The 8,283-nt window shown below is 50.6% G+C and overlaps 1 protein-coding gene and 1 pseudogene across 2 annotated transcripts in view; both read left to right on the plus strand.

The window, feature by feature from the left end:
• LOC144612204 (myelin-associated glycoprotein-like) overlaps window positions 1–8,283 on the plus strand; it is a 760,913-nt gene that overhangs the window by 416,000 nt on the left and 336,630 nt on the right.
• On the plus strand, window positions 1,729–4,972 carry LOC144612086 (protein FAM187B-like; annotated as a pseudogene). Its single transcript, XR_013549617.1, has 2 exons — window positions 1,729–1,788; window positions 2,594–4,972. The product of XR_013549617.1 is annotated as a protein FAM187B-like (transcript).

The following is an 8,283-nucleotide window of genomic DNA, read 5'->3' on the forward strand; positions in this document are numbered from 1 at the left end:
CCAGCGATCGGACGCCCCAACCGCCCGCGCACGCGCTCTCTCTCCCGAGCGAGGAGCCGGGAGCGTCGCCCTCGCGCGGTGACGGTTGGAAAAGTAGCGCACGCGCAGAGCGGTCCTGCAGCCGGTTGGAAACACGGCGCCTGCGCACCGCGGCCCCGCTGCTTCCAACCGTCACCGCGCGAGGGCGACGCTCCCGGCTCCGCGCACGAGAGAGAGAGAGCGCGTGCGCGGGCGGTTGTCGACGTCCTGAGCTGTGAGGGACCGAGGGGAGGAGGGTCTGAGTTGTGAGGGATTTAGAGGAAGAGGGTCTGAGCTCTGAGAGGAAGTGAGGAGAGTAAATGGAGAGGAAAGGAGGAGGGGCGGGATAGACTGAGGGGCAGGAATGAGGCTTTGATGGGGAGAGGGGAGGGTCTCAGCCTGAGGGGGAGAGAGGGAGGGACTGTGTTGTGAGGGATAGAGGAGGAGGGTCAGACCCGTGAGAGGCTGAGGAGAAGTGGGTCTGAGGCGTGAGAAACCGAGGGGAGGAAGATCCGAGTTATGAGGAGGGTCTGAGTTGTGAGGAGGGTCTGAGTTGTGAGGAGGGTCTGAGTTGTGAGGAGGGTCTGAGTTGTGTGGAGGCTCTGAGTTTTGAGGGGCCGCAGGAGGTTCTAAGTTTTGAGGGGAGGAGGGTCTGGGGTGAGATGTTCTGAAGGGAAGTGAGTAGAGAGAGTCTGATGGAGAGGAATGGAGGAAGGGAGAGTCAGAGGGGAAACAAGGAGGCTTTGATGGGCAGAGACAAGGTCTGTTGGGCAGTGAGGGAAGGGTCTGAGTTCGAGGGACTGAGAGGAGGATGGACTGAGCTGTGAGGATGGACTGAGCTGTGAGGATGGACTGAGTTTTGAGGAGGGTTTGGGTTGTGAGGGGGTCTGAGGTGTGTGCATGGTCTTTGTGAGGAGGGTCTGAGTTGTGAGGAGGGTCTGAGTTGTGAGGTGGGTCTGAGTTGTGAAGGCCCGCTGGAAGAGGTACTAAATTATGAGGGAAGGAGGGTCTGAATTGTGAAGGACTGTGGAGAAGAGGGTCTGTGTGGGAGGGAGGAGGGCCTGAGTTAAGAAGTTCTGAAGGAAAGTGAGTAGAATAAATCCCACCATCACCACTCATTCGCAAGACGCCTTACGCTCTCTCATCTAATTTTATCTGCCCATTGCCTCTTCCCTCCCCACCCCACCCCACCCCCCAATCATCTGGTTCCATCTTTCAGATACCACCCTTCATTTCACCCATTCATCGCAACTCCATATCGTGGATATCTTTCTATATTCATCATCTACATCGTGCAAGGTCTGAAACCGAAGCTTTGGCCACTAGTTGACTCCACACATGCTCCTCAATCTGTTGATGTCTCAACGTATTTTGCAGCAGTGACAGTATCCCATGTCATAGAGTGATACACTGCGGCAACAGGCCCTTTGGACCAACTCGCCTACAACGGCCATCAATGCTAGTCCCACGCCCTGGGGGGAGGGGGAGTGGAGGTGGGGGGGGGGGGGGTAGAGGGGAAGGGGGGGGTGGGGGGGAAAGGGGAGTAGGGGGTAGGCGTGAGAGGGGAGGCGAGAGTGGGGGGAGTCGGGGGGAGGGGAGTACGGGGTGAGTCGGGAGTGGGGGTAGAGTGGCAGTGGGGGGGGGATTTGGGGGGAAGGGGTTGGGGGTGGGGGGGAGGGTAGTGGGGAGGAGTGGGGGGTTGGGGGGACATGGACTGTTGTGATTTGCTGTTGAAAACCACTGGAGCAAGTATGTCTTCAATGAAATTAGGTATGTGTATTTTTAAATGAAACTCTTTCTTCATAACTTTGTCATACATTTTGTGTAAGGAAAAAGCAAAATAGAGAAAAGAAAACTATTTTTTCGTTGTGTTGTAAAAAGCATTTCTGTTGAATAACCTTTCTATAAATAGCAGAATATACTCATGATAGGCCTGACATTGTACATGTGGTCCAAGCACTACAGACTGTTGGAAATAATAGTTGTTTTTCACACATGACTGTAACGCAACGCGTACGCGCATTTGGCGTGCATACATTTTTTGCTGAAAAGTTGTATTACGCGCCATATTATGAATTTTGATGCAAATTTCTGAATTTTGGACATCAAAATTCTGAATTTGTAAAATCAAATGTTGGGAGGTCTGGATTCTAATCACGTGTTGTCTTTCCGCTGATTGGATGGCACAACAAAAAAAAGCTTTTCACTCTGCACGTGACAATCAACCAAAACTCAAATCCAACTCATTTAAGGTGAGAACTGCCGGAATACACAATACACGCCAGCACCGCCATTCACTGTGATCATGGCTGATCATCCCCAATCGGTACCCCGTTCCTGCCTTCTCCCCATATCCCTTGACTCCGCTATCATTAAGAGCTGTATTTAACTCTCTCTTGATAGCATCCAGAGAATTGGCCTCCACTGCCTTCTGAGGCAGAGAATTCCACAGGTTCACAACTCTGGGTGAAAAAGTTCTTCGCCATCTCCGTTCTAAATGGCCGACCCTTTAATCTTAAACTGTGGCCCCGGGGCTTTAGAAGAAACAGCGAACATTCACAGTCTTTTCTCTTAGAATCGGATGAAGCAACGTTCTGGCCCGGGACCGAACCGGATGGAATTGTGAACGACGGCCCCATTGTTGACTCGTTCTCCACGTCACTGCGGTCTCCAGGAGATGAGACGTGGGGACGCGGGACGCCTCTCTCCATCAGGCGCCGCGGGATGGACGCCTGGTCGGTTTGGACCCCCACTCTTCCAATCGCCCTGTTGCTGTTGACCGGCGCCCGGCAGGCGTGGGGTGGGACCTCGGTGGCTTGTTACCCCAACCGGCCATGTCAAGTCCCCTTCCTCACCAAGAACCCGGCCACTTTGCTCTGCCCCAACGGGCCGAGCCACCCCGGCAGCGTGGCCTGGGTCTACTACAACACCACTGAGCCCGACACCAAGCCGGTGGTCCTCGCTGGGACTGGAGATGACACTTGAAGGCGGACACGCTCTTGGATCTCCGGGCCCGTTGCATGTTATCCTGGCCGCATCTGGTCATCAGGCCCACCATGGTCAGGGACTCGGGCGTCTACCTCTGCAGGTCGGGAAACAGGACCCTCGCTTACTAGAGGTGGACATGCAGGACGCGGAGAAGGTCCACATCTCGGGCAAATCCATCGGCGTCTCCTCGCTCCCCAATCGCTTCTTGGAAGTAGGAGGCCGGCACTTGGAGCTGTTCACCGTGTGGAACGCCTGGGAAGACTGCGACCGGTGCGGGGTCCCGGCGGAGAGGAGTCGAGTGGATTTCTGTTACGCCCGGCCAGTCCCAGGCGACCACAAACCGGTGCCCTGCGGCATCTGGGCTTTGGCCGAGCGGCAGATACTTCCAGGGCGCCCCCCGGAGCTGGGACTGGAACCGTGCATCGTTCCCTGCGTTACCTCGCCCCCATACCTCGCCAAAGTCAGGAAGCTCGAAGTGCCCGGTCAGAAATTCGTGCCTTTGCAACTGTCCGACGTCCTCCTGATCGAAGCCTACTTGGTCAACGGCAACGTGAGCTTCAAGTGCCCCGATGCGTGGGTCTACACCCCGGTTTCGTGGCGGAGAAATTCCACCGACGTTTCGCGGGCGGATCTCTCCGGACGGCGGGGTAGCACTCACGCCTTGGACGATGTGACGGGCCGAAGCGTCTACACCATAAAGGGCGTCCAGAAAGCCGACGAGGGGGTCTACAGGTGCTACGTCTCCGAGGAACTGGCCGGTTCTTTCCACCTGAAGGTGCTGGAGCCCAACGAGAGGAGGGCGGCGGCCGAGACCAGCGCCATGCGCTTCGTCTGGTACGCCTTGACTGCCATCGCCTTGGTATCTGTGCTGCTGGTTTTCCTCGCCTTTCTGTCCACCAATTGCGCCCAGGTGCGGCGCCGCCAGGTCGTGCACTGGTAAATCCCCACCCTTTACACGTACACCCTCATCTGCACCAATATCACAGGAGGCCATTCACTCCCTCCTGGTGATACTATCCCAGAGCAACTGTATTATTCTATTTCCAAACAGCTCCCCTCATGACGTGAGTTCATACATTCATAAGTTATAGCAGCAGAATTAGGCCATTCGGCCCATCAAATTTACTCCGCCATTCAATCATGGCTGATATATCTCCCTCTCCACCCCATTCTCCTGCCTTCTCCCTGTAACCCCTGGCATCCGTACTAATCAACTAATTTATCCCCCTCTTTTTCCCAATATCACTCACTACCCACTACCCCCCTCCCGCCCCATCTCACCTCTATCACCCCCTCTAGCTTTACATTTCACCCCCTCGTTATCTAACAGCCGTTTGTATCTTTTCCCATCTCTGGCCTTTGTCCACCCAATCAGCCACCGCACAGATACCTTCCCTGCATTGCCTCACAAGTATATACCTAACACTTGAACAGGTGAGTGAACCCCAGCCCCACCTTTGTTCGATCTTTCGCAGCAGCTAATAACCTCACCGACACCAGCATGTCTTGTTTGGGGATGGAGAAGGAATCGAAGCAGCCGATGGAAATTCACACACAAATCCACACACACACACGCGCGCGCACACACACAAACATACAAACAAATCCATACACACCCACACACACAAATCCACACACACACACTCTCTCACACACACACACACACACACACAAATGCGCACACACACACACACTCTCTATCTCTCACACACGCACACCCACACTTGCACACAAAGTGCCGGAGGTCGGATTTGAACCCTAGTCTCTGGAGCTGTGAGGAGGTGACTCTCCCGCTGCAGCATTGAATCAAACCATGTAACAATCCCTGCTGTCCCAAAGCCATTAACTCACGCCTTCATAAACCGCCGCACACTGAGTTGAATAGTCTGAATAGAGCAACAATGCATTCTATTTCATTAAAGTTGTCTCATGTTAAAGTGCGTGGTTAATTGAGAATTTACAATTTTATTGCTGGATATGAAGAAATAGGACAGGAGGTGGCCATTCGGCCCTTCAAACCAGATTCCTTCCCTCCACTCATTATTGTAGTCCCTGTTCTCTTACTGTGATAGCGGTTAGAGCCAGTGTCTTTCAAACACAGGTTCAATGCCAATCTCCGCCTGTGTGTGTGTGTCTGTGTGTGCGTGTGTTTGCATGTTTGTGTGTGTCAGTGTGCATGACATTTAGTGGACATCTTAACGCAGTGTTCAGGTTCAGGATTCATCTCGGCAGATAAAATGGACCTTTTCTCTTGCATTCTGCACCTGTTGTAAACCACACAAATGTAGTCCAGTATCCCAATAACATTACATTTAATCTACATTCCTCCATATAGTAACTAATATGTGCCTATTCTCCACGCTGCAACGTAATATGCGGTTATGTGAAAAAAGAACAAACGCGCTGGAGGAATTCATTGGGTAAAAACAGCACAGTGTGGAATGGACAGACTACGTCTTGGGTCAGGGGTCGCATCTTCTATAAGGAGCTGGTCAGGCCGCATTTCGAGTATTGTGAGGAATTTTGGGCACCGTATATGAGGAAGGACGTGCTGGCTCTGGAGAAGATCCAGAGGAGGTTTACAAGAATAAGTGGGTTAACTTATGACGGCACTGGGCCTGTACTCGCTGGAGATCAGAAGGATAAGTCTTCATTGTAAAGTATCAAATCCTGGAAGGCTTGTCTGCTTGTCTGCACACAGTTCGTACGTTCCCCCATGACCTGCCTAGGTTTTCTCCAAGATCTTCGGTTTCCTCCCGCACTCCAATGACGTGCAGGTTTGTAAGTTAATTGCCTTGGTAGAAATGTAAATTTGTCCGTAGTGTGTGTAGTAGGGTGGTGCTAATGTGTGGGGATCGCTGGTCGGTGTGGACTCGGTGGGCCGAAGGGCCAGTGTCTGCGAGGTATCTCTAAACTAAAAAACGAAAAAAGCTGGAATCTGCAGCAAGCAGATGGAACACAGCCTGACAAAGTCTGGACTCATGCATTTTGGTCGTAGGAATAAAGGCATAGATTATTTTCTAAATGGGGAGATAATTCAGAAATCGGAGGTGCAAAGGGACTTGGGTGTGCTGGTATAGGATTCCCAAAAAGTAAATTTGCAAGTCGAATCGCTAGTAAGGAAGGCACATACAATGCAAACATTTATTTCAAGAGGGCTAGAATACACAAACAGGGATGTAATGCTGAGGCTCTATAAGGCGCTGGTGAGGTCGTATTTGGAGTATTGTGAGCAGTTGTGGGCACCATATCTGAGGAAGAATGTGCTGGTGTTGAAGAGAGTCCTGAGGAGCTCTTACGAGAATGATCCGAGGAATGAGTAGGTTAACGTAAGATGGGCGTTTGATGGCACTGAGCCTGTACTCGCTGGAGTTTAGAAGGATAAGTGAGGACCTCTTTGAAACATACAGAATAGTGATAGAGTGAATGTGGAGAAGATGTTTTCACTAGTGGGAGAGTCTCGGACCAGAGGCGATCACCTCAGAATTTAAAAAATGCACCTTTAGGAAGGAGATGAGGAGGAATTTCTTGTCAGAGGGTGGTGAATCTGTGGAATTCATTGCCACAGACGGCTGTGGAGGCCAAGTCAATGGATATTCTTAAGATGGAGATTGACAGATTTGTTATTAGTGCGGGTGTCAGGGATTGTGGGGAGAAGGCAGGAGAATGGGGTTGAGAGGGAGAAGTAGATCAGCCATGATTGAATTTCGGCATAAACGCGATGGGCCGAATGGCCTAATCCTGCTCCTAGAACTTATGAACGTGTAAAACTTCGAAGCATAAACTGCTAGTGGAATGCAGTGGGACAATCTCTTACCTTGCCGGAGATCCGATTGTTTTCCAGATCGTATCTCCGGTCGCTATGCGGCCCAACATCGTGGAGCTGGAGGCCTTGCCTGGGACTGACTTTGAGCCCCACCGCGGGGCGTGGACTTACCATCGGAGCCGATTCCTTGCCTGGGATCGAAGCTCCAACCGCAGTAGAGAATAGGTGTAGGAGTAGGCCATTCGGCCCTTCGAGCCAGCACCACCATTCAATGTGATCATGGCTGATCATTCTCAATCAGTGCCCCGTTCCTGCCTTCTCCCCATACTCCCTGACTCTGCTATCCTTAAGAGCTCTATCCAGCTCTCTCTTGAATGCATTCAGAGAATTGGCCTACACTGCCTTCTGAGGCAGGGCATTCCACAGATCCTTCTGAGGCAGCCCATCCCACAGATGCGGACTTTAACATCAGGAGCTCGCGGTCTTGGGTTGAGACAAATTCGGGAGCTTGTCGAATGTCGTGCAGCTTGGAGCTCCCGAATTTGTCTCAGCATTGGGGGTGTTGAGATCCCCCCCCCCCCAATGCTGGAGCTCGATCACCCCGACAAGGAAGGCCCGCCAACGGCTACGGGAGTCAAGATCAACCCATCGATTGAAGGTTAGAGACCCCTGACCACTGGAGAACAAAGGAGGGAGAGATTGAACTTTTTTTCGCCTTCCATCACAGTGAAGAATGCAGAGCAGTCACTGTGGTGGATGTTCAGGTTAAAATGTATTTTGTGTGGCCCGTTGCTTTTTATTGTTATGTCTATGGCAAATTAAATTCCTCGTATGTTGCAAAACATACTTGGCTAATAAGGTATAATTGTGATTGTGATAAATGTCCTCTTGGGGGCCTGGGAATGGGGAAGATGATGCTGCTCCTTCTCAGAGTATTGTAGTGATGGCACGGTGGATTGGTATGCAGGGCAATGGTAGAAAAATGACAGGAATGGTTCAAGAGAGCATACTTGTGTTCGCTCATGGACTAATTTCTCTTTTAACATTAATCACAATTACTTAACTTAACATTTGATTTTATCTTCTGAACTTTTGTTATACATTGGAATCTGATATTTTTCCTGGTAAACTGACAGTGGATGATTAAAGAGAGTGTGGTTCATGTCCAATTTGTAAAGGACGTGAAAGTAAGAGAGTATTGCTTTGTGTATTATTAATATAGGACTATGAACAGTGTAACTAACTTACATTACAGAAAATATTAATCAAACTGGTGTGGTACATTGTGGGAAAGAACAATGAGATTTTATTCTCTTTTCAACCTCTTGTCTTTTATCTTTTCCTGTTATGTAATTTTGTGGACATCTTGTGTATTGTTTTACCATTTATCTTCTAATCAGCAGTATTATTGAAAACATTGCAGGTGCCTTGCTCGAAGGTATTATCTTGGATTGATCATTGCCTTTAAATAATTACTTTTGTTTACCTGTAATAATGTTTCATCTAATTTC

The sequence above is a fragment of the Rhinoraja longicauda genome, chromosome 43 (genome assembly GCF_053455715.1).
Source record: "Rhinoraja longicauda isolate Sanriku21f chromosome 43, sRhiLon1.1, whole genome shotgun sequence".
In the NCBI taxonomy this organism is placed as follows: domain Eukaryota; kingdom Metazoa; phylum Chordata; class Chondrichthyes; order Rajiformes; family Arhynchobatidae; genus Rhinoraja; species Rhinoraja longicauda.